Here is a 24,931-nt window from a genome sequence, read left to right as displayed (position 1 = left end):
ATTTACCGTAAACAAAAGCAGTTCTCAACTGTGAATTTTACAGTTTCAAAAACGTATACCGTAATGTCTTATACGTTCTCACTTTATTTTTTACGGTGAAGCTCTGGCAACCACAGCTGCCAGTAATTTACCGTATATTTCACAGATTTTTTTTTACAGTGTATACTTAATTTTAAAATGTTCGGGGCTGAGACGATTGTACAGGACGAGGTCGAGAATGTGGCCCTTTGAATGTCTCGGTTGGTGTATAGCCTCAGTGATATTAAAATATTCCAAAGTAACCATCAAATCTTTGACAAGAGTCTGAGACGGACAGCAGACATGTTTGTTAAAATCCCCTAAAATAAGAACTTTGTCATACTGTGACATGAAATCGACTGAAAGTTCAGCAAACTTGTGGCTTTGGAGGTCTGTAGATTATTATAATTATGACTGGGTCTTTAGATGTATATTTACCATGTAAAATGGGAGAACATTTTAAATGTTTTCTGTATATAATAGCACCCCTCCCCCCCCCTCCCTTCCCCTACCCTGCCTGACAGCCAGGGTTGATGAAGATGTGTCTATAAGAGAACTATACAATCTCCCTCAGATAGCCACGTCTCTATCATCACAAAAAAAAGTCCAGTTTGTTAGAAGTAGTAAAATCGTGGCATAAAACAGACTTATTATTTCGGGATCTGATATTCAAAAGACCAACATTTGCCAGAATGCTATTAATTGGAGATCTTGAGGGATGTTGCAGAGGAAGTCTAATCAAATTATTATGGTTAGCAGCAGCGGGATGTGATCCTGAGTGTGCTGCAGTAGGAAATAATGGTGGTAATAAAAGAAGGTGGAACAGTTTTGGGTAGTGGAGGCAGCAAGAAGAGTCGAGGGTGGTAGTGGAGCAACATTAGTAACATTCCCTACTGTGCCGCCATGTCATTTCCTCAATGCAGAGGCCACGTTCTCAGACAGTGTCTGGGATCCCCCTCTGTTCGGGTGGAGGCCATCGCGCTTCAGGAGGATGGGCCTTTTTGTGTTGCCTTTTGCGACGTTAATATATAAGCAAACATGTTCCCATTGGAGTCAATGGATATGCAGGTTATAGTGACAAACGTCCCTTTTGGGGAAAAAAGATATTTGCTTTCTTGGCAAGAGTTACTGAGAATATTGATTACAGTGCAGAGAGAAAATGAGAAGAAAGAACCTACTGACACCTCTAAGCTCATTATTTAACATGCTCTATCTTAATCAGTACCATATGCAACTTTTCAGGACTATTTCATATTACAAACGGTAATAATCGATTTGTATCTATAGATGTCTGCAAGAAAAAGAAAAGGTGTGTTAACCCGAAAAACGCTTTTAACGAAGCATTTATTATTTTATTAAATGGATTTTGACATGCATATATATTTTCTGTATATACAGTGTATATGTTCTGCATCTTCAATGTGTCCTTTCAGCTGCCTCTCAGTTTTCAACTCAGACTGACAATTACAGAACAAGTGCATGTCATAGCTGTATGTTTGCAGACCTGTTATGTTTGCACGTTGCTCAGAAGTGACAGAGAAACCCGGCGGTCGACAACAGTTTCTGAGATCCAATAACTCAGCCATTTTTGGAAGGTATCAAAAGCAGCAAAAAAAAATGGGGAATAAAAAAAAAAGATTCTGAACAGAAAAAGATAAATACTGATGGAATTGACAGGTGATGGATAAAAGATGAAACAACAAGAATGATTCATGGAGGAAGGGAAAAATATGATAAGATATCTGTTCCAATACTTTTGCCACCTGTATTGTGTTCCAAGTCGAGGTTCTCAGTGATACGGGTTCTTATGGATGCAACATTTCTATCCAATTTGTAGAATCATCGCCAACTTTTTCAATCAACTCTTTTCCGTCCCAACTCATTAAATAAATGTGATACTGACGCACCGAGGTTGCCTCCAGTGTGAATGGGGGGCACCAGGCTTTCAACTAAATCCAATGTAAACCCATCAGAGCAACGACGTGGTAGGACATTCTCGTATAGAGGTAGTTTAATGGTCAGACAAACACAGGACTTTCACCCAGGAGATAGTTATTTATGTCTCATGCAAAACCAAGTCAAAGTTGGCATATTTGATGGTAGTTTTACTTTAAAGTACCTTTGTTGTCTGGATCTATGTTGGCTTGGATACTTTGGATTTTCTTTTTTAAGAAACTGTATGCATGTAAAATATGGAAACTGACACTTTCAAATCTGTGTAATACCCTGTTCCATTTCTCCTGTTTCTTCTCTGTCTCGTGTCTCCTGTGTTCTGTTTCTCCTCTGTCTTGATTGGTTATTTCCCTTCACCTGCCCTCAGCCACTCCTCTGTCTCCTTGATTGGTTAAGTCCCTTCACCTGCCCTCAGCCTTGACTATGTCTCCTTGATTGGTTAATTCCCTTCACCTGCCCTCAGCCACTCCTGTCTCCCTGATTGTCTCATGCCTTACAGCTGTGTTTTCCCCCTATATATTGTGCTAGTCTTTCCCTCGTCTTCTGTCGGTTTGTTGGCTTTATCTCAGTCTTAATGTTTCACTCTCAGTCTTTGTTCGCATGGTGATTCCGAGTGTTTTCTTTAGTTTTTTTAGCTGCATCGTTCATTCGACTTTCAACCATTATCCAATATTCACAACATACAATCACAAATAACGAGGCCCTCAAAGAAGAGAAGCACAAACTCAAGAGAAAGGATTTCACTTCATATCTGGTAGCAAGTTCTGAAACGTGAACCCAATGCGGAAGGTTCAGTTCAGTTTTTGTACAGCTCAAAACCACACATTTTAAATTTGCTTCAGAGGGCTTAAAAATCTGTCCCGGGACCTCACAACGGATCAGGGAAACCTCACAGAAAAAAAGGATTTTTTTAAAGGCCACTAGGGGGCGACTCCTCTGGTTGCAAACAGAGATCTGAGAAGTTGTTTTCAAACTCTTAACCATTTCCCAGTGCGCTTTCAATTTGGTTCTACTTGACTTTTGCTTAGCTCCACCCTCTTATGTCACTTCTGGTTGCAAAACAATAACGATGACAACGGGCAAAAAAACAAGATCCAAGTGCAAATATGGCACATTCCAGGCTTTATAACGCTACATGTGAAAATGCAATGTTGGTTAAGAATGTGTTTGTACCAGTTTGAAATATTCCCCATCAAGGGTCAACGTGTGTTTTTTTCAGCCACTGGTTTTCAAAATCAATGCCATTGTTGTATTGAGGTGAGTGAATGCAGCCCGGTGTATAACATCAAAAGACGCACAAAAATGCACAAAAGGGATCTAAAAACTAGGATGTATTGAAGAAAATGCGAGTGAATGTGGAACTCCTTAAAAGAGTTGAAAAAGCAGCGTGTGTGCACGAGCTGGAATAGGTATTTTCAATTATTTTCAGAAGTGGGCAGTCTGGAGTAGACGGGAACTAAAGGAGAGAATAGAGACAATCCATCAAACAGACAGTCTCACAGACAGAGCAAAAGACAAAAAAATGAAAAGAGAAAGGGAATTGCCTCATACAAATCAGAACACCTTGCTACAAGCAGATCTTAATATGCTAAATCTGTCACAACTCACACAGAGATGAATAGAAACTCCGCTGACACATAAGGAGACACCACAAAAGGAAGCATATTTAAATATTTTTTTCTAAAACTTCAGCAGACATAAGATCACAAATTATTTCTATTATCATGTCTCCGTCTTAATAGTAAATGAGCGTTGCTGTGCATTTCCAGAAGGAGACTTTCCAAAGAGCAGTCATGAATGCAAACAGTGTGGGTGGAGCTGCAGCTTCTATTGCTTTAGATTGTTACCATCAGTGCTAAAAACAAATAGGTTGTTTTTCCTCCATTTGTCTTTGTATTCCCTTTTTAATAAAACCTGGAAAGAACAGACATCCATTTTTGCACACCAACCAAGACGCTCCAGAATCCCAGCATGTCGATCAAAACAGGAATTTAAACATTAAACATTGTGGGGAAAAAAGTATTGTTCTGTGATTTTAGCAGTCTTCTCGCAGTTATATTACATTTTCAAGAAGAAGAAAGTTCTGCTTCAGCTGGGGAGGAAGGTGCATCTCTCCTGTGTTTGGCAGAACATTTACATTTCTTTGTCTCACACGTCTTTATGGGAATTCAGCAAGACGACCAACTATGGGGACTTATCGTAGTAATAGTAATAGTCAATGTATTCTTTTAACTTTTTTGTTGTTTTTCTATTGAAAAAGAAATACTACTTCTATATGATGTCGTGGAATATTTTGTATAGAATAACTATGTTATGGGGGGCCAAAAATGATATGCTGCAAACTCAAAATGAAGATATCAGGTTCTGGTAGATAAAGGCTGTTGGGTTGCCAGTTTGAATCTCTTGGGATTTAGGATCCCAAAGTGTCATTTTTTTATTCCCAGTAAAATGTGCAACAATTTATTTATTTAACTCTTCATAATGTTTATGTCACTAACATCTCCCCATCAACAGTTTAGACAAAAAATAATGCCTCAATTCATCATTTCATGCCGATCACAATTTCCTTCAGCCCAGTGTGAAGTCTCCAAAACCCTGAAGTTTGATAAGTATCCCCACGCTTCAAACCACGACGCACTTTGTACCCCTCAGGCATCAGTTTTGCGCGTGTCAGCTTTCGCCCGTCACTTTAAACACAGAAAACAACTTGGTGAGGTTTAGGTCAAGTGGATTGTTACGTAAGTTAAGTTTGTAACATAACAATTTAAACATATTACCTATGTCCCTGAACGCTACATAATTTAACGTAACTTAAAGTAGGTTAACTTCTACTGAGTGAAGTCCTGTGTTTATTGACCCATCCACCCACGCAGACCTTTTCTCTCTAGGTCACCTGGGTTCCTCCGTCACTCTGGCCATCCACAGCGGGATCAGTTCCACCTGTCGTTTAAAGTCTCACAATATCTTGACCGATATCCTCTGGTGTAAGGTGTTACCCTTTAGAGCAACATGCAAATCAGGGGCCTGATTCTTCAGCTATATAGTTGAACAATATTAGCTTTATGAATCTGTTTGGTAGGACCATCGATCAACAGAGCCGCTCATTCAGAAGAGAGCTGCTCCGGTCGGCTCTGCTGACCCAACAACGTGATGTATTAGTTACTTAAGCTGACCACCAAACTTTCCTCAAGGTCTTCTTTTGTATTCTCAGAGCTTGTGGCCTTTAAAAGCCACACACATCGTTTTTAGCATTAATTCAGTTTTTTAATTCATTTTAGTTTCTACGTATTTTTCTCTTTTCATTTTTTTTAATTAACTAACTAACTGCATTTTTTACTCTAACTTACATGTTATTCATGATACAAGTGAAATATGAAGGAGTTTGAACATGTGGTGTAAGAAGAGAAGTTATCATTATGTTCCCCAATGTTCCACCTTTTCTCTTCATAAACACTCGAGACATTCACTTGCATTTGTTTTAGGAGGGAAACTAAAGATTGTTTCTGTTATTGGTTAATCTGCAATTAATATTCTCGCTTGATTGCTTAATTGTTTGGTCGGAGATGCTGTCAGCAGTTTGAAATCAAAAGATCAGAAATGAGGAACAGACAATTATTTTGCCTTGAATGACAATTATCAAAATTGTTGCTTTTCTTTTATTTTGTCAAACAAATAATCAATTCAACAGTCTGTTGACACTGTGCCAGAGTTTTCTAATGTGCAGTTTTATCACTTTCTGGCACTGCCTTTGTTTTTAAGTTTCCTCCAGTGGACACGTTGAAACGTGGCTAAATGCTGATGGTTCAGAGCAGCTTTGAGATGCATTCAAAAGAAAATCATAAAGAAAGTCTTTTAAAAGTCACTCAACAAAAGGACTGCTTCCACTGAAACCCCCTCCCAAATGAAACTAAACTTATTTCTCATAAAATCACACATTATGAAAGCAGGCGGACGTCTTCACACTCCCATCGATGCTCATCCATCACATCAAAAAAATCTGAACATACAGTCTTTATTGAACATTTCAAATCCTATTAATAACTTTTCAAAGTCTGTTGTGCTGCTCGTCTGAGGACGTTGTAAAGGGATACTTGCGTAAAGAAAATAGTTCTGATCCATCATGCGAGACATAAATTCTATGTATCTGACCATAATGTCCTCTCGCGATGCGGGGACACTTTGGTTCCAGCGGTGTGGACGCGCATGCTGGAGGGGACAGTGCCATCAATCAGCTCATAATCTGAGAAGGCACACTGTCAATGACAAGAGAGAAATAAACAAGGCAGCTGGGATAATGCAACAAATATTCTCCAATAAACTGGAACGGCAGCAGGACTCTGAGATGAATCTGCTCGGCTGAATATATCGGACGCCGCGCTACGAGCCAGGCATTAGCGGACCGTGTGGATGAGGAAGAACGGCCATGGGAGTGACCAAGTAATAGTGACCTGAAAGACATGTGAGTGACAGAAATAGAGAGCCCGGGAGGTCGGAAGGACAAAGGAAATGGGAAAATGAAGCCCGGCTAACCTGAGGTGACGTGCAACCTTCACCACTTCTATTATAAAAAGACAGCAGCTGCAGCTTTTTTAGTCATTACTGCGGATCGGGGAATGTGCCCTTTACATGTGGATCCACATGCCATGCACCGAATGCAAAAGTTTCCCCTCGAATGTACCCAACTACATACAGTATGTTTGTTTTTTTTAAAGAAGATTTCGTACCTGACATTTTATTTCTTGAATCAATAAAAGATTCATTGCAAACATAAGAGTGTTTTCCATTAGTTTTTCCTGCCTGAGTACATATCACGACCCCTCTGTTGTGTGCTATGCTGCATAAAGCCGTGGGTTTCATCTAATGGACGTAAACCAGAGTTACGCTTGCCTCAAGGGGTTAATGGTCGACCCCATTCGGCTACCACAGAGTAGGGTTCGTATTTCACGTGTCATATTTCTCACGTTGAAATGGGAAACGTGGTGAAAAAATGTAACAAAAATGTGTCATATTGTAGATGTAAATAATAAAAATAAAAATAATGGTCCTTCTGGTTTGTCAACCCTTTAAACATAGTAATATAAAACTGTGTAGCATTACAATTAATGCAATACATGTGAATACTTTTTTTGTTCCCAAAGGGATTATGTGACATTAGCTAACAATTCATTTAGACAAGTAAAAACACGTTGGATTAAGTAAGCATTCACATTTTGAATAGATTTAGGCATCTTGGTTTTAAAGAATGAATTTAAGTTTTGGATGAAACAGGAGAAACTTTTGCTGAAACCAAAAACCAAAAACCCTCTTTGCATGAGTTGGCAGGTAAAATTAAATGTGCGCTGCCACTCAATTCTACAACCGCTGTGTGTTTGTGTGTTTGTGTGACTATGTGGAGCCCAACATTGGAAAAATATCCCAAAAAATCTGTCTTACCTTCAAGCAACAAGGGAGAATAAGATGTCTGCAGACACGTTGTATCGTATCTGGAAGCTTCCCAGTACAACCGGCTTCAAACTGCTGGCCGCCGAGCAGCTCTGCCGTGGTGGGATGAAACGTCCTGCATGAATGCACACTGATATTGCATTTTTTTTAAATGAGCAGGAAGAGACCAATTTGCACAAACTGAGAAGAATTAGGAGATAACACGTAAGAACTTCAGACCGCTGGTTCGCATTATCGATCCATAATCGATAGACTGGCGCGAATGTTCCAACCGAGTGGATGTCGATGTCCGATGTGCCCGAAGCGTGTAAAAGAAAGTAATGTCGTCAGAGCAGAGTCGGTTATTTTACAGCTCTACGTCCGGATGAACTGGTGTTCTTTCATTTAGGCCACAGCCAGTGACGGACTAACGTGGGTGTAACATTTTTTTTCTTCTTTTCTGTTTCTCAAAGTGTTTCTCTGCATAAAACGTTGCTCCTTATCCGGCGACTTTATATACATCAATGTATGCAAATGATGTCCCAAAAGAATACCGTGAACCCAAATATCCTCCCTCCATCGCCGCATCCACCTACACCGAGCTTAACACTAATCTGATGAAAGCCGACTGTCTTTAAACAATAATCAAATACCTTTTCCACCAGCGCCTACGAATGATTAAAGTCTGTGGAAGTTGGAGGAGAAGTCGGCTGGATGTGCCGTGATAGCAGTCACTCCGACGGTGAAAGTCTGTGAGGGTTGTGGACCTCAGGAAAAGGGATTTATGTTTGTGCCAATGATCGTGGAACTGACTTCGCTCAGTGTTCAAGCACCAAACACAATGTGGAGTTTTCAAACAGGACCTGCCAAAAATGGGTATTTCTTTTTTTTTCCTCATTCAAATAAGATATGAAGTTTAGTCAGAAGAAAAAGTATCCTTGCTTCTCTACTCTTCCATTCACCGCTCACTGTAAGCTGCGTAGCTTCTATTCATCCGTTCTAAAATCTGAAGACAAGGTCAGTCTAGAGTTGAAAAAAAATAAAAATGAATTGCTTCGTGTGACGGCTAGAAATTGTGTGAGCACAAGCTGCTCTGGTCCATTCCATCACTCCCTCATCACTTGATTTAAAGATGCCTGTGTGTGCACAGGTCCCCGCAATGTGACAGCATATCATCCCAAATACTCTCACATAGTTTGCTCGTACCTGAAGGATTAAAAAGCCATCAGGGAGCAAATCAGGACCGAATCACCCGGACCGACACTGGGATGTTCTCCTCAGTGTTATTGTTCTTTTGAGAAACAACAAAATACTTTTTTATGATTAAAGACATATCAAACAGCAGTGACATCTCCGATATACTGTCCCCACCATACACATGTTATCTTTTTTAAATATGCAGTGTTAATACCTGAGGATGCACACAGCTGCATAGAATGCAGGAACACATGTTTATCTAGAAAAAGAGGGAATCTGTCCATTGAATAATCCAGTAAATATGAATTAGGTCAAACTCCTCTAAATAATCATAGTCAGTGTTTATCTAGTCCGCCGTTTGTCCCGATTCCAAACAAAGCATTTTACTTTGTCATCCGGCCCTTTAAATAACAATCGCTGAGACGCACTAAATAAGCTCCTTTCAGCAGAGACAAAAGGTTGTCCTGGTCAGTGTCATTATTTGCGGGATGATAAAAGCATCCTTTAAAATGAGAGACAGCATATTTTATGGGTCATCCCCCTGAGGAATAAATCTTGTAATAAAAGAGTTGAAACAATCCCAAAACATGCTGCTCTTTGCAAAAACTACAAACTACCCAGTTGTGTTGTTTCTTTGGCTCTTTTAATTAAACGCAAACTGCGGACACACACGTTTATTTATTTCACTTGGTATCTAAACATTGTGCAGATGTAGAGAGAAAAAACGTAACATTTTTTCTGGCTGAAAACACTCACTGCCAAGCCTCTCTTTAGGCTGCACCATGTTTCTACAGAAGTCCTGAAACAGGCGTTTGATTTCAACGATAATGGATCCCAGGGGGGCGGGGCTAAAGTGGAGCTCACATTGAATCCAGCCTCCGCGGTTGAGGTTACAGATTGTAACCGAATGAACTCCTCTCGGCTCACCTCTCCTTTTCCAAGAGTGTTGGAGAACTACGGTGGCCTTCAGGGGACGTGAGGATATTAAAAGGCTCTCGATAAAGCCCGTACTTGGTTTGTCCCTTCTGGGCTACTGTAGAAACATGGCGAACTCTGTGAAGAGGAGATATGAAGGGCTCCTTTTTGAAACACTAATGAAAGCATATATGGATGTGATATCGTATTTCTGCCTTAATCCTACACACTGCTCCTTTAATTCCCATTAAATAAACAACCTACTTTTTCTTTGTTTCTGTATGTGAAAACATGTTCAGCATCACAGCTGACGGGATGATTAGAAGTCAAATGATCTGTTGCCGTGTAGAGGCGGATACAAACGTACACACACATCTGTCAAAGTCCAGACTGATACCAAAAATCATAAAATTGTCTATTAAGTCAGCCCACGTTCCCCACATTAGTGACACATCCATCCCGCCGATGTCATTTTTATTGAACGTAGCGGCAACAATCGCGGTTGCTTCAAGCAGTTCATTTCACAAGATCAAAGAAATATGTTGATTTCTGAGTTGTGATTTATTCAAGTGGACTTACAGCGGCTCGTTGCTGCCGTGTTGATCCCATCCACTTTTTGGGACATTTTTGTGACCACTTTGCTGTCGTTATAAATGATGTCATCCACTTTTCATCCCACAAACAAAGCTCTGATTGGTCAACTGTTGCATCAGCTGCATGGCAGAAACAAGAAGAGGCCCGAGAGCTGCTGCACGGCGTCAGCAGGAAACAAGTGACACTGATGATATCATCTATCCATCATCTGTTACTGCTTAGCCTTTGCAGCAGTCATTCCCAAACACTGGGTTGGGACCCACAGGTGGGTGGCAGGAGATTTAATTAGGGTTGGCAAATAATCTTTAATTTAACATTTACATTCTGCAGCACACCTTTGAGCCTGAATAATCGAGTGAAAAGCTTGCGTTTGTTTTTCTGCTGCCACTGGGGGGAAAGGCCGGGTACGCCCCGCACAGGCCTCACCCTAACCCGAACACAGACGGCCATTAACACTCACGCTCACGTCTACGGGCAGAAACCTTATGAACCCAACCTGCGAGTGTTTGAACTGCGGCTGAAAAACCCACGCGGAGAACAGCCAACTCCTTTTATACCGCGCAGGGTCACACAGGCTAGTGCTTCCTCCCGAGGCCGGTGAGGGAGGCAGCAATCTGAGTCAACAATGATATTTAATAGAAACGTACTTGCTGTCCTTCAACGGCAACATTGCTATTATTATGTGGTAAGAGCGGCGCGCGTCCAACCGCGGTGACGGGAAGGCGTTCGATCCATCTGGGAGGGAGAGACATTAACCTTAAACTGATATTTAAATGCCAAGACGGTATGTGTGTGTGTAGGTGGAGCATATAGAAAGTGTAATTCAATAGAGGCCTACCCTTTCCATCTGCATATTATATCAGATTATGCAGTCAGAGATGACTGATTGCAGGGGCCAATTTTTTCATCAATTAGGCCCAATTACCAAACAGCTCCAGTAGCACCCGACCTCAACCTTCTCAATTATTCAACGGTGTTGTGTTGTTCACAGCCCAAGACATTTTTCAACTCCCAAACAAGCTTGTTTTTTAAAGAATGTGTGTGAGTGAGAGTGTGTGCATGCATGGATGTTCGTGTGATCGCAGGCACAACACAACCTGGGATTTAGTGAGATTTATGCTGCGTTCACACCAACAAACTACCACCAGTAAACTCACGCGGGTAAAGCGCTGTGAATATTTCTGCAACGCTTTCCTGGCGTGAGTTTACTCGATGGACTATTTGTGGTTTTTCGCTTGACTCGCTTTATTCGTGCCCTAGAGGGGGCGGGGCTTATCTCAATGGCTTTACTCCGTGGAAACAGTTAATATTTCCGCTATTCACCACGGAATAAATAAGCACTAGTTCTGCTTCACACTTGTGCGTGGACATCCCACGAATGTCTCAACATCTAACGCCCTCGTGTTCGGTGTATGACATCACCCGTAGGCTCACACAGCACGGTGACTTTCACAGACTACTCGTGACTAACTTATGCTTCCAGCACTACGAGAGCAGCAGCAGCAGTTAGATTCACCAACGGCGGAGCATCTCGACACTGATTGGCTTTCGCAACTCGGCGTGGGGCGATTGCCGTTAAATGCGACGCCCGGCAAAAATGTGCATCAATCACAACCACTTGATCTGTCCGTTGACTTTACATGGGAATGTTTTTGGTGTGGCCGCAACTTTAGAGGTGCTGTATCATTTTGTTTCAATTTCTACGGCTCTTTTCTTATTCCAAATATATATTGTATCCATTTATTTAGTGTAATTCTTTTTTTTATGAACATTCCATGATGATAAATCCCATGTCGAGAGAAAGTGGGAAACTTTATCACAATTGGTAATTTTAGGGCTACAACTAATGGTTATTTCCATTATCAAATAATCATTTAGTCTATAAAATGTCAGATAAAAGCCAAAAATGTCCATCACAGTTGCTCAGAGTCCAAGGTGACTAAAACAACAAGATAATCAGTTTAAAATCATAGAAGACGAAGGAAACCAGTAAATATGAATGTTGGAGAAGCTGGAAACGGCTATTGGCTTCTTCTATCTCCTCAAAATGACTCAAGGGGATAAATCCATTCACAAAGCTGCTAATTATTTTTCTAATTGATTAATCAACTGATTGTTGTAGGTGTGTTCCTTCTGGTTTCTCCTTTTATCCTTTATCATATTTAAGTATACTGCTCTATACTGTAGTTGTTGGTATTATGAGCTATGATATGTGTCATCACTTTTATTGTGACTCCTAATGTGTCAGTGTTTTTTATTAATATTCTGTGGGCAAAAAAACCCAAAAGATGTGTCAGTGAAGTGGCTCGTGTGAGAAGACACAGCCCTGGTTGAGTGGTCTGGACCTCCAGGTGGTCACTGGTGTCACCGTGGGGTCAGACCAGGTTACAACATCCAAATACTGAAGCCTGGGCTGCGCCTACTTCATAAATAACATAAACTCACCTATTGATGCTGCAGTAAACCAGCAACTCAACACTAATTTTGACTTCTTTCTTTCGCTGTAAAATGTTCCGCTCCATCACAATCGTCAAAAAAATCGTTAACAAATGTTCATCAAATAGTTTTAAACTCTACTTACAGTTTAAACATTAATACATTGATTTCAGCCTCAAAAACCCAGAATCCACCCGGCTGTGAAGTTAAAAGCACTCGTAGTGGCCAACTTGTCAATATTCTTGTCATAAATCAGAGTTGGACTGGAGGTAATGGAATCCAGTAGCAGCGTCTCCCGTCACCCAACCCGCGAGTGGCGTTCTGACTCAAACGCCACCCACAAATCCCAAAATGTCAGTAAGTTGCAGCAAACGCCCGGAACCACCGAGACATTCAAGCTGCTTATCCATCCCACCTCGTTAAAGAAGGTCACTTAGGATGCTGTCATTACAGGGCGGGGTTCTGAGTGCAGCTGAGATTTGATATCTTGTCTCTTCCAAGGGGAAAATGTCAGATCTTGACAAAGATCTCGGGGATGTTCATGATAGCGCCCTATTTTTAGAGAAGCAATTTAGTTTTTTTTTCTGACTGCGGTAGTTTGTGACATCCATTAGAAACACACCCATGGCGAGAACGCACGGCAGACGCCTGGAGCAGGTGTAGACGCCGTGTGACACAAAGCAGCCTTTAATCAGGAGAACTCCATGCCGGAGCTCCATGAGCTGCTGGAGCTGCTGTTAGTGGCAGAGATGAGGATTTAGGTTGGTATCGTGGAAGTGTTTTCTGTTTTTGGGACGTGTTTCTGTGCTACGCTTCAGCTTTACAATATAGCTGCAGAAGCACGCATACGAAGACGTTGGCTATTTCAATTTAATATATTTTATAAAGCCCAATATCACACACTGCACATTTTCCTCAGAGGGCTATACAATCTGTACGCATACGACATCCCTGACCTTTGACCTCACATCGGATCAGGGAAAAACTCCCCCTTCAAAAAATTGAAGAAACCTTCAGGAGAGCAACAGAGGAGGATCCCTCTCCAGGATGGACAGAAGCAGATGTCATGTGTACAGATATACAGCGTTACAGAGTTATTACACATCTAATGAATATGACAGAAATTATTAATAATGAGTAGTTAGTAGTATGACCACGATCCAGACCTACACAATCCATTAAACATATTTCAAACATAGGCTCATATACAGTATCTATCACTTTTTTAAGTATTAGACGGTTCTCTGTTTGGTGTAGTCGAGACCATACAGTACATCTCCAAATATATTCACTACCGTTCAAAAGTTTGGGGTCATCCAGACAATTTCGTGTCTTCCATGAAAACTCACTTTTATTTAACAAATGAATTGAAAATTGAATAGAAAATAATGATTAATATTTGAAGTATTAATTTTGTTCTTCAAACTTCAAGCTCAAAGGAAGGCCAGTTGTATAGCTTATATCACCAGCATAACTGTTTTCAGCTGTGCTAACATAATTGCACAAGGGTTTTCTAATCAGATATTAGTCTTCTAAGGCGATTAGCAAACACAATGTACCATTAGAACACTGGAGTGATAGTTGATGGAAATGGGCCTCTATACACCTATGGAGATATTTCATTAGAAACCAGACGTTTCCACCTAGAATAGTCATTTACCACATTAACAATGTATAGTGTGTATTTCTGATTAATGTCATCTTTATTGAAAAAACAGTGCTTTTCTTTGAAAAATAAAGACATTTCTAAGTGACCCCAAACTTTTGAATGGTCGTGTATTTAGTAACTTTATCAATCAGGTTGTCAAACTCAAACATTCGGCGTACTACAACAACACATTTAATGCCAGACAAGTAAAAATAAAGAAACATATACATTTAATTAAAAAAACTAATCTGTCATAGAATCCTAATAAGTAAGACAATAAATTGCTGAGTATTTATTGAAGGAGTAGTATTGGATGGTCTCCTATACTATTAGTAAAAAGACGGACATAATAGAAAGATATGTCAGTTTTATGAATGAATCTCATGATGATATTATGAGATGATTCCTCGTTGTCGATACACTTAAAGAGAAGAGTAAGTGTGTCATTAGTGATAGTGTAACACACTGTGATGGACAGGATGTAACTCTTAGTGATGACGGGGCAGTTTTCAGATCAACTCCAGCTTGAAAGGCATTACGTTAAGATAAAATAGTCCTCCAAATTATTTGGCAACAAAAGCTTTCTATTGACCAGATTATCTCCAAAATGTATCGTCACTATTTGACAGAAGGCTGTATAGTTCATAAATCTAGTCCATGTAATATAACATCATTAATATGTGAACATCGTTTGTTTCATCGTCCTGTTGTTCTTTGAGCTGCTGGCACCGTGTTGCAGCGAGCAGATGTGGTGTTTAGAGGCCCGGCTGAATGGAATGCAATATCCCATTAATTTCAGAGAACATGCTCATTCAGCAAACATTAATTTACCAATCGCAATCAAAACACCATAAAACCTGAAATATGCGAACCGCTTAAAGCAGGCCGAAGCTGCGCAGGAATCCCAGCTGCTTTGCGCCGCACACGAAAAATAAAGACTTTGTAATCTGGGCCAAAGAGTTAAAAAAATGCACAAAATATCTGTGACTCCAACCAGGATTCACATGAAGATGAAAGCACACGATGGAGGCATGGCAGCAGGCCCACCTTCAGCTAAAGCCTGCGGGGCCACAGTGAGGCGGCCAGGCAGCGGCACTAATCTGGCGACGCACTCCGAGAGCCGGCGTGGACTCGCTGTGGGAGAGGGGGGGTAGGCGGGGGAGGGTGGAGGGGGCGCGCTCCCCCGCCGCATGCAGCCCAGCGGTAACTCCGGCAACAAAAAGGTATCACGAATGTTCCTCCACGCTTCACTTGCCAACTCCAGCTTGTGCATGGGCAGAATCCATTACTCGAGCTCTGCATCGAGACCCAGGGCGGCGAGGCCGTGTGCACGAACAACGGCCTGGTGGACGTCACCGGCGTACCGTGTCTCTCCATTGTCTTGAGGAAACTATAAAGCTGGCATCAGATCGGTTCACACAACAGCTGCTGCTGAGAACATGCCTCAGGTGACTCCCTGCGGTGCAGTGTGCTGTGTGTATGGAATCAGTGACATATCTCATTAAAAGAGCAATTAAATCAAAGCTCAATGTCGCTCAAGCTAAAGTTCAGTCAGGAAGACGCTCTTTACACTCTGGGTCATACATAAGCAGTCTCTTAGTCTTGCATCGATTAGTCCATTAGCTGATTGGGGGCGGGCACGATGAATGAACCAATCAGAGGCAGTGCAGTTCTGTAAGCCAATCACAGCGTCGTTGGCAAAACTTTGAAATCTGTTCTCCTCTCTGCTGTCAGTTTGTCATTTCAGCTCAAACCGATGGACCCGCCTCCCCCCCGGGCTCCTCCAATCAGCGTTACAGCAACTCTTCTTCTACACCCCCACCAGTGTCTGGACTCCATGGAGCAGATATCACGACTCTGCTCCTGGCTTATCCTAATTCAGGATGGAGTACAATCGCCAAAGACGTTGCACTATTTCAATATGCAATTGTAATTAAATATTGTTAAACTCTAAATAACACTCTCCTTATGTGTGTGTGTGTGTGTTACCTTTCACACATTTAGAGCTGTGGATCCCCAGAAGAAACATTAAGCTCTCCAATCATGTGGCTGGTGTTCCTGTTGGTGTTCATGTGTATCGTATGGATACAGTGTTTATAACCAGTTGACTATTGATATAATAAAGAAAGATGATTTTTAATTAACAATAAATGATCACTGATTATCATTTACTGTGTTTAACTATGATCATATTGTTTTATTATTTGACAAAACTCGTGAATGACAACAAACATATAGTTGGAAACAAAATCCCTTTTTTTTGTTTCGTATATGAGTTCAGATTTGAAGTTGTTCAGTTTTGTCCGATGTAATACATAATACTGAAGTATACAGTAATAAGCAGAATTTTAATATATATACGTGTGAGACATATTATGATTACTTATTTTATTTCATTAAACATATCCTTCAGCTGGGGTCGGAATTCAGGCGCACTCTGCAACTGTATTTTATTTATCCAGATAAATGGGAAATCTAGTGGACTGTAGAAGTGTGATGCCTGTAAACGTATACAAGAGATGGATCATATATACACACAGACATATATACCAAAATGGATAAATACATATATAAAAATGTATTAAAGTGTGCTGTAGCTGTCCATAGTAACGACATGTGACAGTTTATATACTTATAAATATGTGACGCCTGTAAACGTAGGAGGATCACGGTGGTAAACTGCCACGTGTCGTTACTACGGACAGCTGCAGCGCACTCGAATACATGTAACTAAAGGTATGCTGCCGCGGATTTGATGTCTTCTAAAACTGCGGTCACACCCAATTGACAAGCAGACGGCTCGGAAGTTTGTGTGTCTGCGTATTTGTGTGTGAGAGTGCACTTCAGAAGTGTGAGCTCAGCAGGTTACTCCCCATCTGGAGCCCGGCACCCAAGGGTTTGACAAATGGGATCTGGCCCACTGGTGCTGCTTCGTAGCATTGTATGGGACCTCACCTGTGTGTGTGTGTGTGTGTGTGTGTGTGTGTATCACTTAACATTTTAATGTGATCTAGGGAGCTCACCTTTGCTAGACCTGCAGTCAGCATTTCTCACATGTAAGACACACTCCTCAGGTAGCGGGCAGCTAATGTTCCCTTAATACCTGCGACTGCTGCATTTACTCAGTGATAAGAAACTTCTCTGGAGATCAGCGTTTCACGATGCGGGGCAGAGTCGGAGACGACGCTGAGGAGAGGCAAACACGTGTGAAAGGTGTGGATGAGAGTTGAAGAACTGAATATGAAATTAAACTACAGATTTTGGAATTATTCATATCAGGATCCATGTTGGCTTTTTCACCTCCTACACCTGTTAATGCACATTGACCACCTCACACATACATATATATAATTACATCGCGATTTCTAACCAATTGCAATTTGTATCCGATGGTATATTACATGCTCACACTTCATCTTCAATAAGGTGATTGGTTTATTTTTGGGGTGTTGGAATATTGCGGTGAAGAAGCAGCATACTAGCAAACGTAAATGTTTAATGTCTCCTCGACTTAAAAAGGGAAATTCAAATGAACTCCAAAAGGAATCGTTCAAAAGCCACCGCGTTCAACCAGAGGCGGCTCATTGGTTCCCTGTGAATGAGTCGCAGTAGTTAGTAGTTAAATGGTATGTCGTGTCACTTTTTCTAAATCATTTTAGAGTTTGAGGACTTGACTCTCGTGCAGCTGGAGCTCATCATACGCTCTTGGAGCAGAAATGAGAAGTCACTTAGTTTTCATACTTAACGAGAAGTTACAGAACTGAGGAACACACGTAACTTAACAATCCTCCTTTCTCTTCTCTTCCTACAACGTGCTGACGAATCCACAGTCCTGCCTTTGTGTTAGGTTTACGCGAGAGAGCGAGAGAGAGAGACCATCAGGTTAATGAGCTGTGAAATGAAATGTATTTCTTAGCCTGCAGCCCACATAAATACCAACTAACACGGCTAACGAACTTCACAGCGTCATCATTACCTGTAGCCGGGTGAGAATACGGAGGCTGTGTAGCCGAAGAGGAACAGAGAGGAAGACGTACCTCTACACACGGCCCATATTTAACACAGGATACATATCACAGTCATAGATACATAGACAGTAATTATGATCTGGAGTTTTCATTGCATCCTGTGCGGCAAAGTTGCTTTGAAATGACTGAAAACATTCATTAAAAACACAACTGACTGAGCCTCCAATGAGAATCAAGGGTCGGCAGCCGTGTTGGATTGTGCTGATTTTGGCACACGACTAAAAATATCATCATCGTAATGCCCAAACTCCTTAATCGGCTCCTGTAAAAGGTCAAGCATCTTCCATTCACACGTTGTTCCATCCAATGTATGCGTGGACCGAAACCTGGATCATGTGATCATCTAATTCACAATTAACGCTCGGGTCTTCTTCATCAGGCACAGAAGAGGTCAAATATTCAACTTTTCCCCATCGACACTCACTAAAAATGCACAAATGCTGTAAATAAAGCAGCTGCAGAGTAAATTCAGATTGACATACCACGGAGACAGATCCTTCACTTCATTACCTTCGCATTGAAAATGGGGAAGGTTATGTTTTGATCGCCGTGTATTTATTTATTTATTTATTTATTTGTATGCGTGTTATTCGCATAACAAAAAAAGTTTTAAACCGAATCGTATGAAATTTGGTGGGATGGTTGTTTATTATCCGGGGACCATTTGATTAGATTTTGGGATCAATCGGGTCAAAGGTCAAGGTCAACATCTTCTTTTTACCATAGCACGGTCAATTGTTATCCAATTGGCATGCAACTAAAATGTTCATAATTCAATGGCCAATCTTGTGATATGCGAAGGTATGCGCTCTACCGAGTGCCCATTCTAGTTAGTAATGTGTTCGCTGCAGATCGTCGTCGTCAGTCGGAAATCAAAAAGCGACAAGAAGATGGCGGCGGTCGCGGGGTCACGCGGTAGCAGCACGCAGAAACGCTCGTCCGGCAACGCGCCGCACTTTGTCTTTCCACCCCGTCCGTCTTGCACTCTCCCTCCTCTCGGCGCCCCACCGCGCTCCCTCTTTTGACACTAATAAGCAGTGAATACTGTTGGGCGCCAGAGTCCTGCACAGCCGACCGTCATCTCAGATCAAATCATCTGGCCTCGCCGCTGCTTCCCGAAGCCCACGCGCAGCCTGTCAGCTTCCAGGAAACGGCCACCAGGAAACGGACACAAAGTGGTTTGGAGGCGTGCGACTTCTGAAGCGTGAGGAAACAGGTGTGATGGGCTTGTACACAGCGGGTTGACAGAAGGTAAACCAGAGCTCATACAACGCCACTGTACACATCTTGACGAATGGATTTCCATGACTTCCGTACTCTTCCATGACTTTAAACCAAATTTCCATAAACAAACATTTTGTGAAATCTAGGTGTATACATGATAGTGGGTTATCCCTGAGCTACTGTTGCTATGGCCAACGAACTTGACAGTCAGAATTGCCTGCATATGATGTAACCATCTTTCTTTTAAAAACATGTACATTTTTTCAAACTCAACAATATATCCATGACTTTCCCAGAACTTTTGTGATTTAATTTTTTTCAAGGACTTCTCCTGGCCTGGAAACAACCATATTAAAATTCTATGACTTTTCCAGGTTTTCCATGACCTGCTCTAAGCTCTTTGTGATGAAGTTATTCCATTAACAGAAGAGTATCTCAGGTGCGTTTGTTTTGTCACTCCATGATGTGCGTGCCTGTGCCGGAACGTGACTAATGAATTAAAAGAAACGGAGAGATTAAGTTTGCTTTGCTCGACATTCTTTCGATTCGTTAATAAATCCCTCAACCTTTAAAATGTCAGAGACACCATCGGACGTGCCGGCGCACTTTCCCGAAGCCCGCGTTCACATCTTCAACGCGTGTGACGTAACCCCCAAATATTCATCGAAAACTTTCCTCAATGTGATCACTCGAGCGGGGAATGAAAAGAACACTCCACGGGGAGGAGTTCAGAAACACGACATGCGGAACAATGTCGGTAGACGTTATTCAATCACCCGCTGCCGGGGTCTCTCAGGCACACTTTCACCTGCCAAATAAAGACGTGGAACATACGTCTCGGCTTGACTCTGCACGTGATACGTGAGAGTAGAACGAGGTGTCATGATGAGTTATTAAATATCATTCAAAAATAACTACTTAATTGCCTGAGCTCGCAGGATTATTGGCACATTTTCTGTATGCGGCACACTTCCGAGAGCTCGGCGTGACATCGTTGGATGTTCCCGTCTGAGTCGGTGGGGCTCCTTAAAGGGGCCACGCGCCACAGCCACACAGATATGGTGGAGAAATGTCTCCCCGAGCCGAGAGTGAGGTCGCCCTCCCTCTGGGAGAGCTGATCCCGAAGCCTCTCGACTGTACGTGCGTTCAGTGCTAGCGCTGTTAGCACCATGAGGCTAGCGCTGTTAGCACCATGAGGCTAGCGCTGTTAGCACCATGAGGCTGCAGGGGCGGAGGTCGCCATGTTGAGAGCCGTTGAGAGGCAATCGAAAAGCTCCCGATCATTTTATTAAGCACCTTTTTAAAGCCCGTCAGTTGGGCCATGCAGGTGATGGATGCAAACAGTATCGATGAGTAAAATTGTCATTAATGTATTTCTATTACTTATTAGTTGAAACCCAATTTACTGTAGGACCTAAAAGGCTGATTGTCTGTTCACCTTTATGTCTCCACGGGGAGTCTTAAAGTCTCTCTGTGTATGTGTCTGTGTATCCTAGCAATTCTGGATTACACACACACCCCTGAACAGTTGACTCTCAGGCCAAATGTGATTGTTAGAGGCAGAGCGATGGTAACAATTGTTTGGACAGTTAAGATATAATCCCTTCATCTGGGGCCTCTCAGCCTCTGTCTTTTCATCTCTCATACACTCACACGCACACACTCCCTTTTCCCAGCATGGCACAAGACCGAGTATAACTATGTCACCTCCTTTATATTTGCAGCTTCTTTCTGTCTCGCACTGCCCTGTGCATCAGTCCTCAGACATCAGATAAGTCCAAAAACAGGACAAAACAAAGACAATGCCGCTTACCGACAGGAACCAGTGCTTCCACTGACTCAACTGGTCGAGTCTCACTGGCTTAATGTAATCTTTATAGGCAGTGGAGCCTTTTAAAATCATCTTTGTGTCCCCATCATAGTGTTGGCTCCGCTGCTGGGTAATACTTAACTTGGTTACACTGTGAGCAAACGGGTGAGAGAGTGTCTTCATTGTGTTACGTTATTTCACTACAGACCACGGTGGCAACATAATCCATCATTTTTTTGTTGCACTCATATTTCATGTGTTTTTTTTCCTTTCCTTGCATTTGGCTAATTAGAGATCAGTTTGCCCACAGGATTTGAGAGGTATAAGTCGCTGACTGCTGCAGTAACACGACAAATGTATGCCATCTATTAGTGGAGGTTCTTTAGTTTCCATTTACTTCACGCGTCACCCTTTGGCTAGGGAGGGATCACCGGGTAACTACGGCGTGTTTTTCGGGGGGTTGACAACAAAAACGTCTGCTGAGAATATGTTTCAGTTCATCTCTCCAGTGAAACCTTTGGGATACCAAACTCCATGCTTTGACTTTACCCCTCAGGTGACGAGAGAAACGGCTTATTTCAGTCATTATAATGCAACGGTGTTTTAGTAATGTGTCTCTGTTAGCTGGGGTTGTGATAAACAACTGTATTCATTATCAACTAATGTATCACTTATCTTCTTGATTCATTAATTCAGTGTTTCTTCGAAATGATAATAAACATGTCCACAACTATGTCAGCTGTACAGACTAAAACCCAGCTTCATATTCACACTAAATAAACATGTTTTGGTCTAATCAGTCTGACATCATTGTCTTCTTGTCATCCATTTGCTTTTTGTGGAATGATTTGCTATTCATTTAAAAATACTCGGTTGGTATTTTACTTGGACATGCCGTACATCAAGGCCTAAAGGTGCGTTCACGCCAAAAGCGTTGCGAATTGTTCGCGCGAGTAGATTCCATGAAAAGCAACTTAAAGAGTCGAGTGGTTGTGATAGACGCAAATTTTCCCCGGGCGAATATTTTGAGTATAAAGCAGAACTAATGGTTAGTTATTCCATGGTGGATGGCGGAAATGACAAAGTTTTTTTATGGAGTCATACCACAGAGATAAGCCCCGCCCCTCGCGAAGATTCTCAACGCTTTTGGTGTGAACACGGCTTTAGACATATTTACAGTAACATTCTCTGCAAGTGCAGTTGCAAAAACAGTTTCTATATGACTCATTATTAATTTTCTACACTCTCTGTAATTCTTCACAGCTGGAGTAACGCTCCGTGGTGTTTCTGTGACGTGACGCCGCCATATCGCGTGTCTATCTAAAATAACCACACAGTGTCTCACTACCCATGTTCGTTATGCGGGAAAAGCCTGATTTCTGCTTTAATGAGACTTGCTGCTGTTATGAGCAAAATGTGGCATGAACACACACACCTGTATTTAGTGTACAGAAAAGTAAATGATAAGGGACTCAAACCTCAGGGTCAGAGAGAGGTACGCTGTAGCATCCCGTCGACTAACACACACACACACTTAGTCCCTAAATGAAACGTCATTATCAGCTTGTGTGTGTGTGTTTTGCTGAATGGCTTGACAGTCAGCCATCCCATCGCAGGGTAGCAGAGGCGGCTGCCGCATTGTCTGCCATACAATAGTGATTAGGAGGGTGACAGAGACAGAAGGAAAGTGAGTGAATCTTATTGTGTGACACACAATGGAGTTCTAGAGGAAAGCAAGAGAGAGAAATAGAGATAAAAAGGGGCTTTAATGTCTGTTGTACAATAGTGTTTAGCAGGATGAGCGGAGAAGAGAGGAGGGGAGATTTAACAGGGGATTGACTGGATTTGTTGGACTGTCATTTCAAAGCCTATATATACATAAACTTGTGCGATTTCCAATCTGTGAACAATGGCTGGGCATCAATCCCTGTGATTTTGTTGTCATGGAAATGTGTAGAAAGACAGCAATATAAATGGTCAAGTGCAGAAGGATCATCAAGAAAGCCAAAGTACAAAAATACCATAAGTGATACCATAAGTGATACCATGAGTAATACCATAAGTAATACCATAAGTGATACCATAAGTGATACCATAAGTGATACCATGAGTAATATCATATGTAGTTCCATAAGTGATACCATGAGTAATACCATTATTAATATCATATGTAGTTCCATGAGTAATACCATGAGTTATTGCCATTGAAGAGCTAATCTGTTTTTATTCCAGATATAGTCGGAAGAGAAGTGTTTTTAGTTTCCGGTGGAAGCTGTACAGACTTCCCGCTGTCCTGATGTCAGTGGGGAGCTCGTTCCACCAATAAGGAGCCAGAACAGCAAACAGTCTGGATTTTGTCGAGTGATTAGCTCGAAGTGACCGAGTCACAAGTCGATCGGTAGATGCCGAGCGGAACGATTCATCTCCAACGACAAACCTGATTTACTTTGAGCTGCCTCGGACGTCTTTGTAAAGTGAACTCACACAGACACATGTCTGTGCCTCGGCTCCCCCTGTGCATCTGTTATCTCCATGCCGATGTCCTCTGGCCTCCGTTACGCTGATTGTGATTGGGCCAGCCCCGTCTCAGGATTGGCTCTCCAGCGCGCTCTTCTTCTCCTTAACGCCACGTCGCTCGTCATCGACCTCCAACATGACTGTTTCTTTGACTTTGCAAAGCGATGAGCGTTTTACCTCATTCCAGTCAGACGAGGAGAGCAGAATGGTACACAAGTGGCATTTCCGTCATTGTGTGGGGCTTTTGTACGTTGACAGTCGTTGAGGCGGATGTTCTGAGGCGTTTGGAGGCGGTGTGTTTTGCCCTTCAGCTAATTTAGGGCACCCGGGCTATAAAGTTTCTTTCATTTTGAAGCTTCTACGCTGTCACCGCACACATCCATGCACTTGTCACCCGATTTATGCTTTCAGTCGAATAAATTGCACTTGTTTGAAATTGAATGCACGTAAACACCACCCGACGTTAATCTTCCAAAGTCACAGGAAACCTGTGAAATGCAGCCTTTTGGATGAGACCCAACTGTGTTCATCCATTCCACTCACAGCAACATTGTTTAATGCGTCGATCATTATTAAAACCTTTAAGAAATCTTAATGTTTTATGTTGTTTTAATCTGTTCATTCAACACGCGATGAGTCTATTCCCGAAAAAGACGCAACCGAGCTCTTCATTGTAGCTGTCATATCCTTCAGAAGGTAGAGTCAAACAGATCAACAGACTTTTCTGTCAATCTATTTATTTTCTTCTATTCTTATTTCTGAGATAGTCACTTACAGGTCAGACTGGGCACTGAATTTTATCAAGTAACACAACACAACTACACAGACCAAGACAACACATAAATAAACATAATACACATACACACACTGTACAAACACAAAACATACTCATAATATATATACATAAACATAACATATAAGACATAACAAATAATATACAACCAGGAAGTGAAAGCATAAGTAAATAAAGAAAGATGAAAGTACGTAATAAAAAGGAGTGTAAGTGGTGTAAAGTGTAAGAATAGAGTAGTGAAAAAGTGGTGTAAAGTCAAAGTCGCAGTGTCAGCCTGATACCTCGTAGAAGTGCGTGCAAAGCAGGTGATGGCTCGGGAAGAACTGTGAATTCAGTCTGATGGCAGTCCCGGAGGATGCAGGAGTATGCGAGGTCCA

The 24,931-nt window shown here is 41.8% G+C and overlaps 1 protein-coding gene across 1 annotated transcript in view; it reads right to left on the bottom strand.

The window, feature by feature from the left end:
- Positions 1–24,931, bottom strand: part of LOC130202948 (exostosin-1) — a 213,912-nt gene that overhangs the window by 132,059 nt on the left and 56,922 nt on the right. The window lies entirely within an intron of this gene.

The sequence above is a fragment of the Pseudoliparis swirei genome, chromosome 12, assembly GCF_029220125.1.
Source record: "Pseudoliparis swirei isolate HS2019 ecotype Mariana Trench chromosome 12, NWPU_hadal_v1, whole genome shotgun sequence".
In the NCBI taxonomy this organism is placed as follows: Eukaryota; Metazoa; Chordata; class Actinopteri; order Perciformes; family Liparidae; genus Pseudoliparis; species Pseudoliparis swirei.
This window is presented reverse-complemented; position numbering and strand designations above follow the sequence as displayed.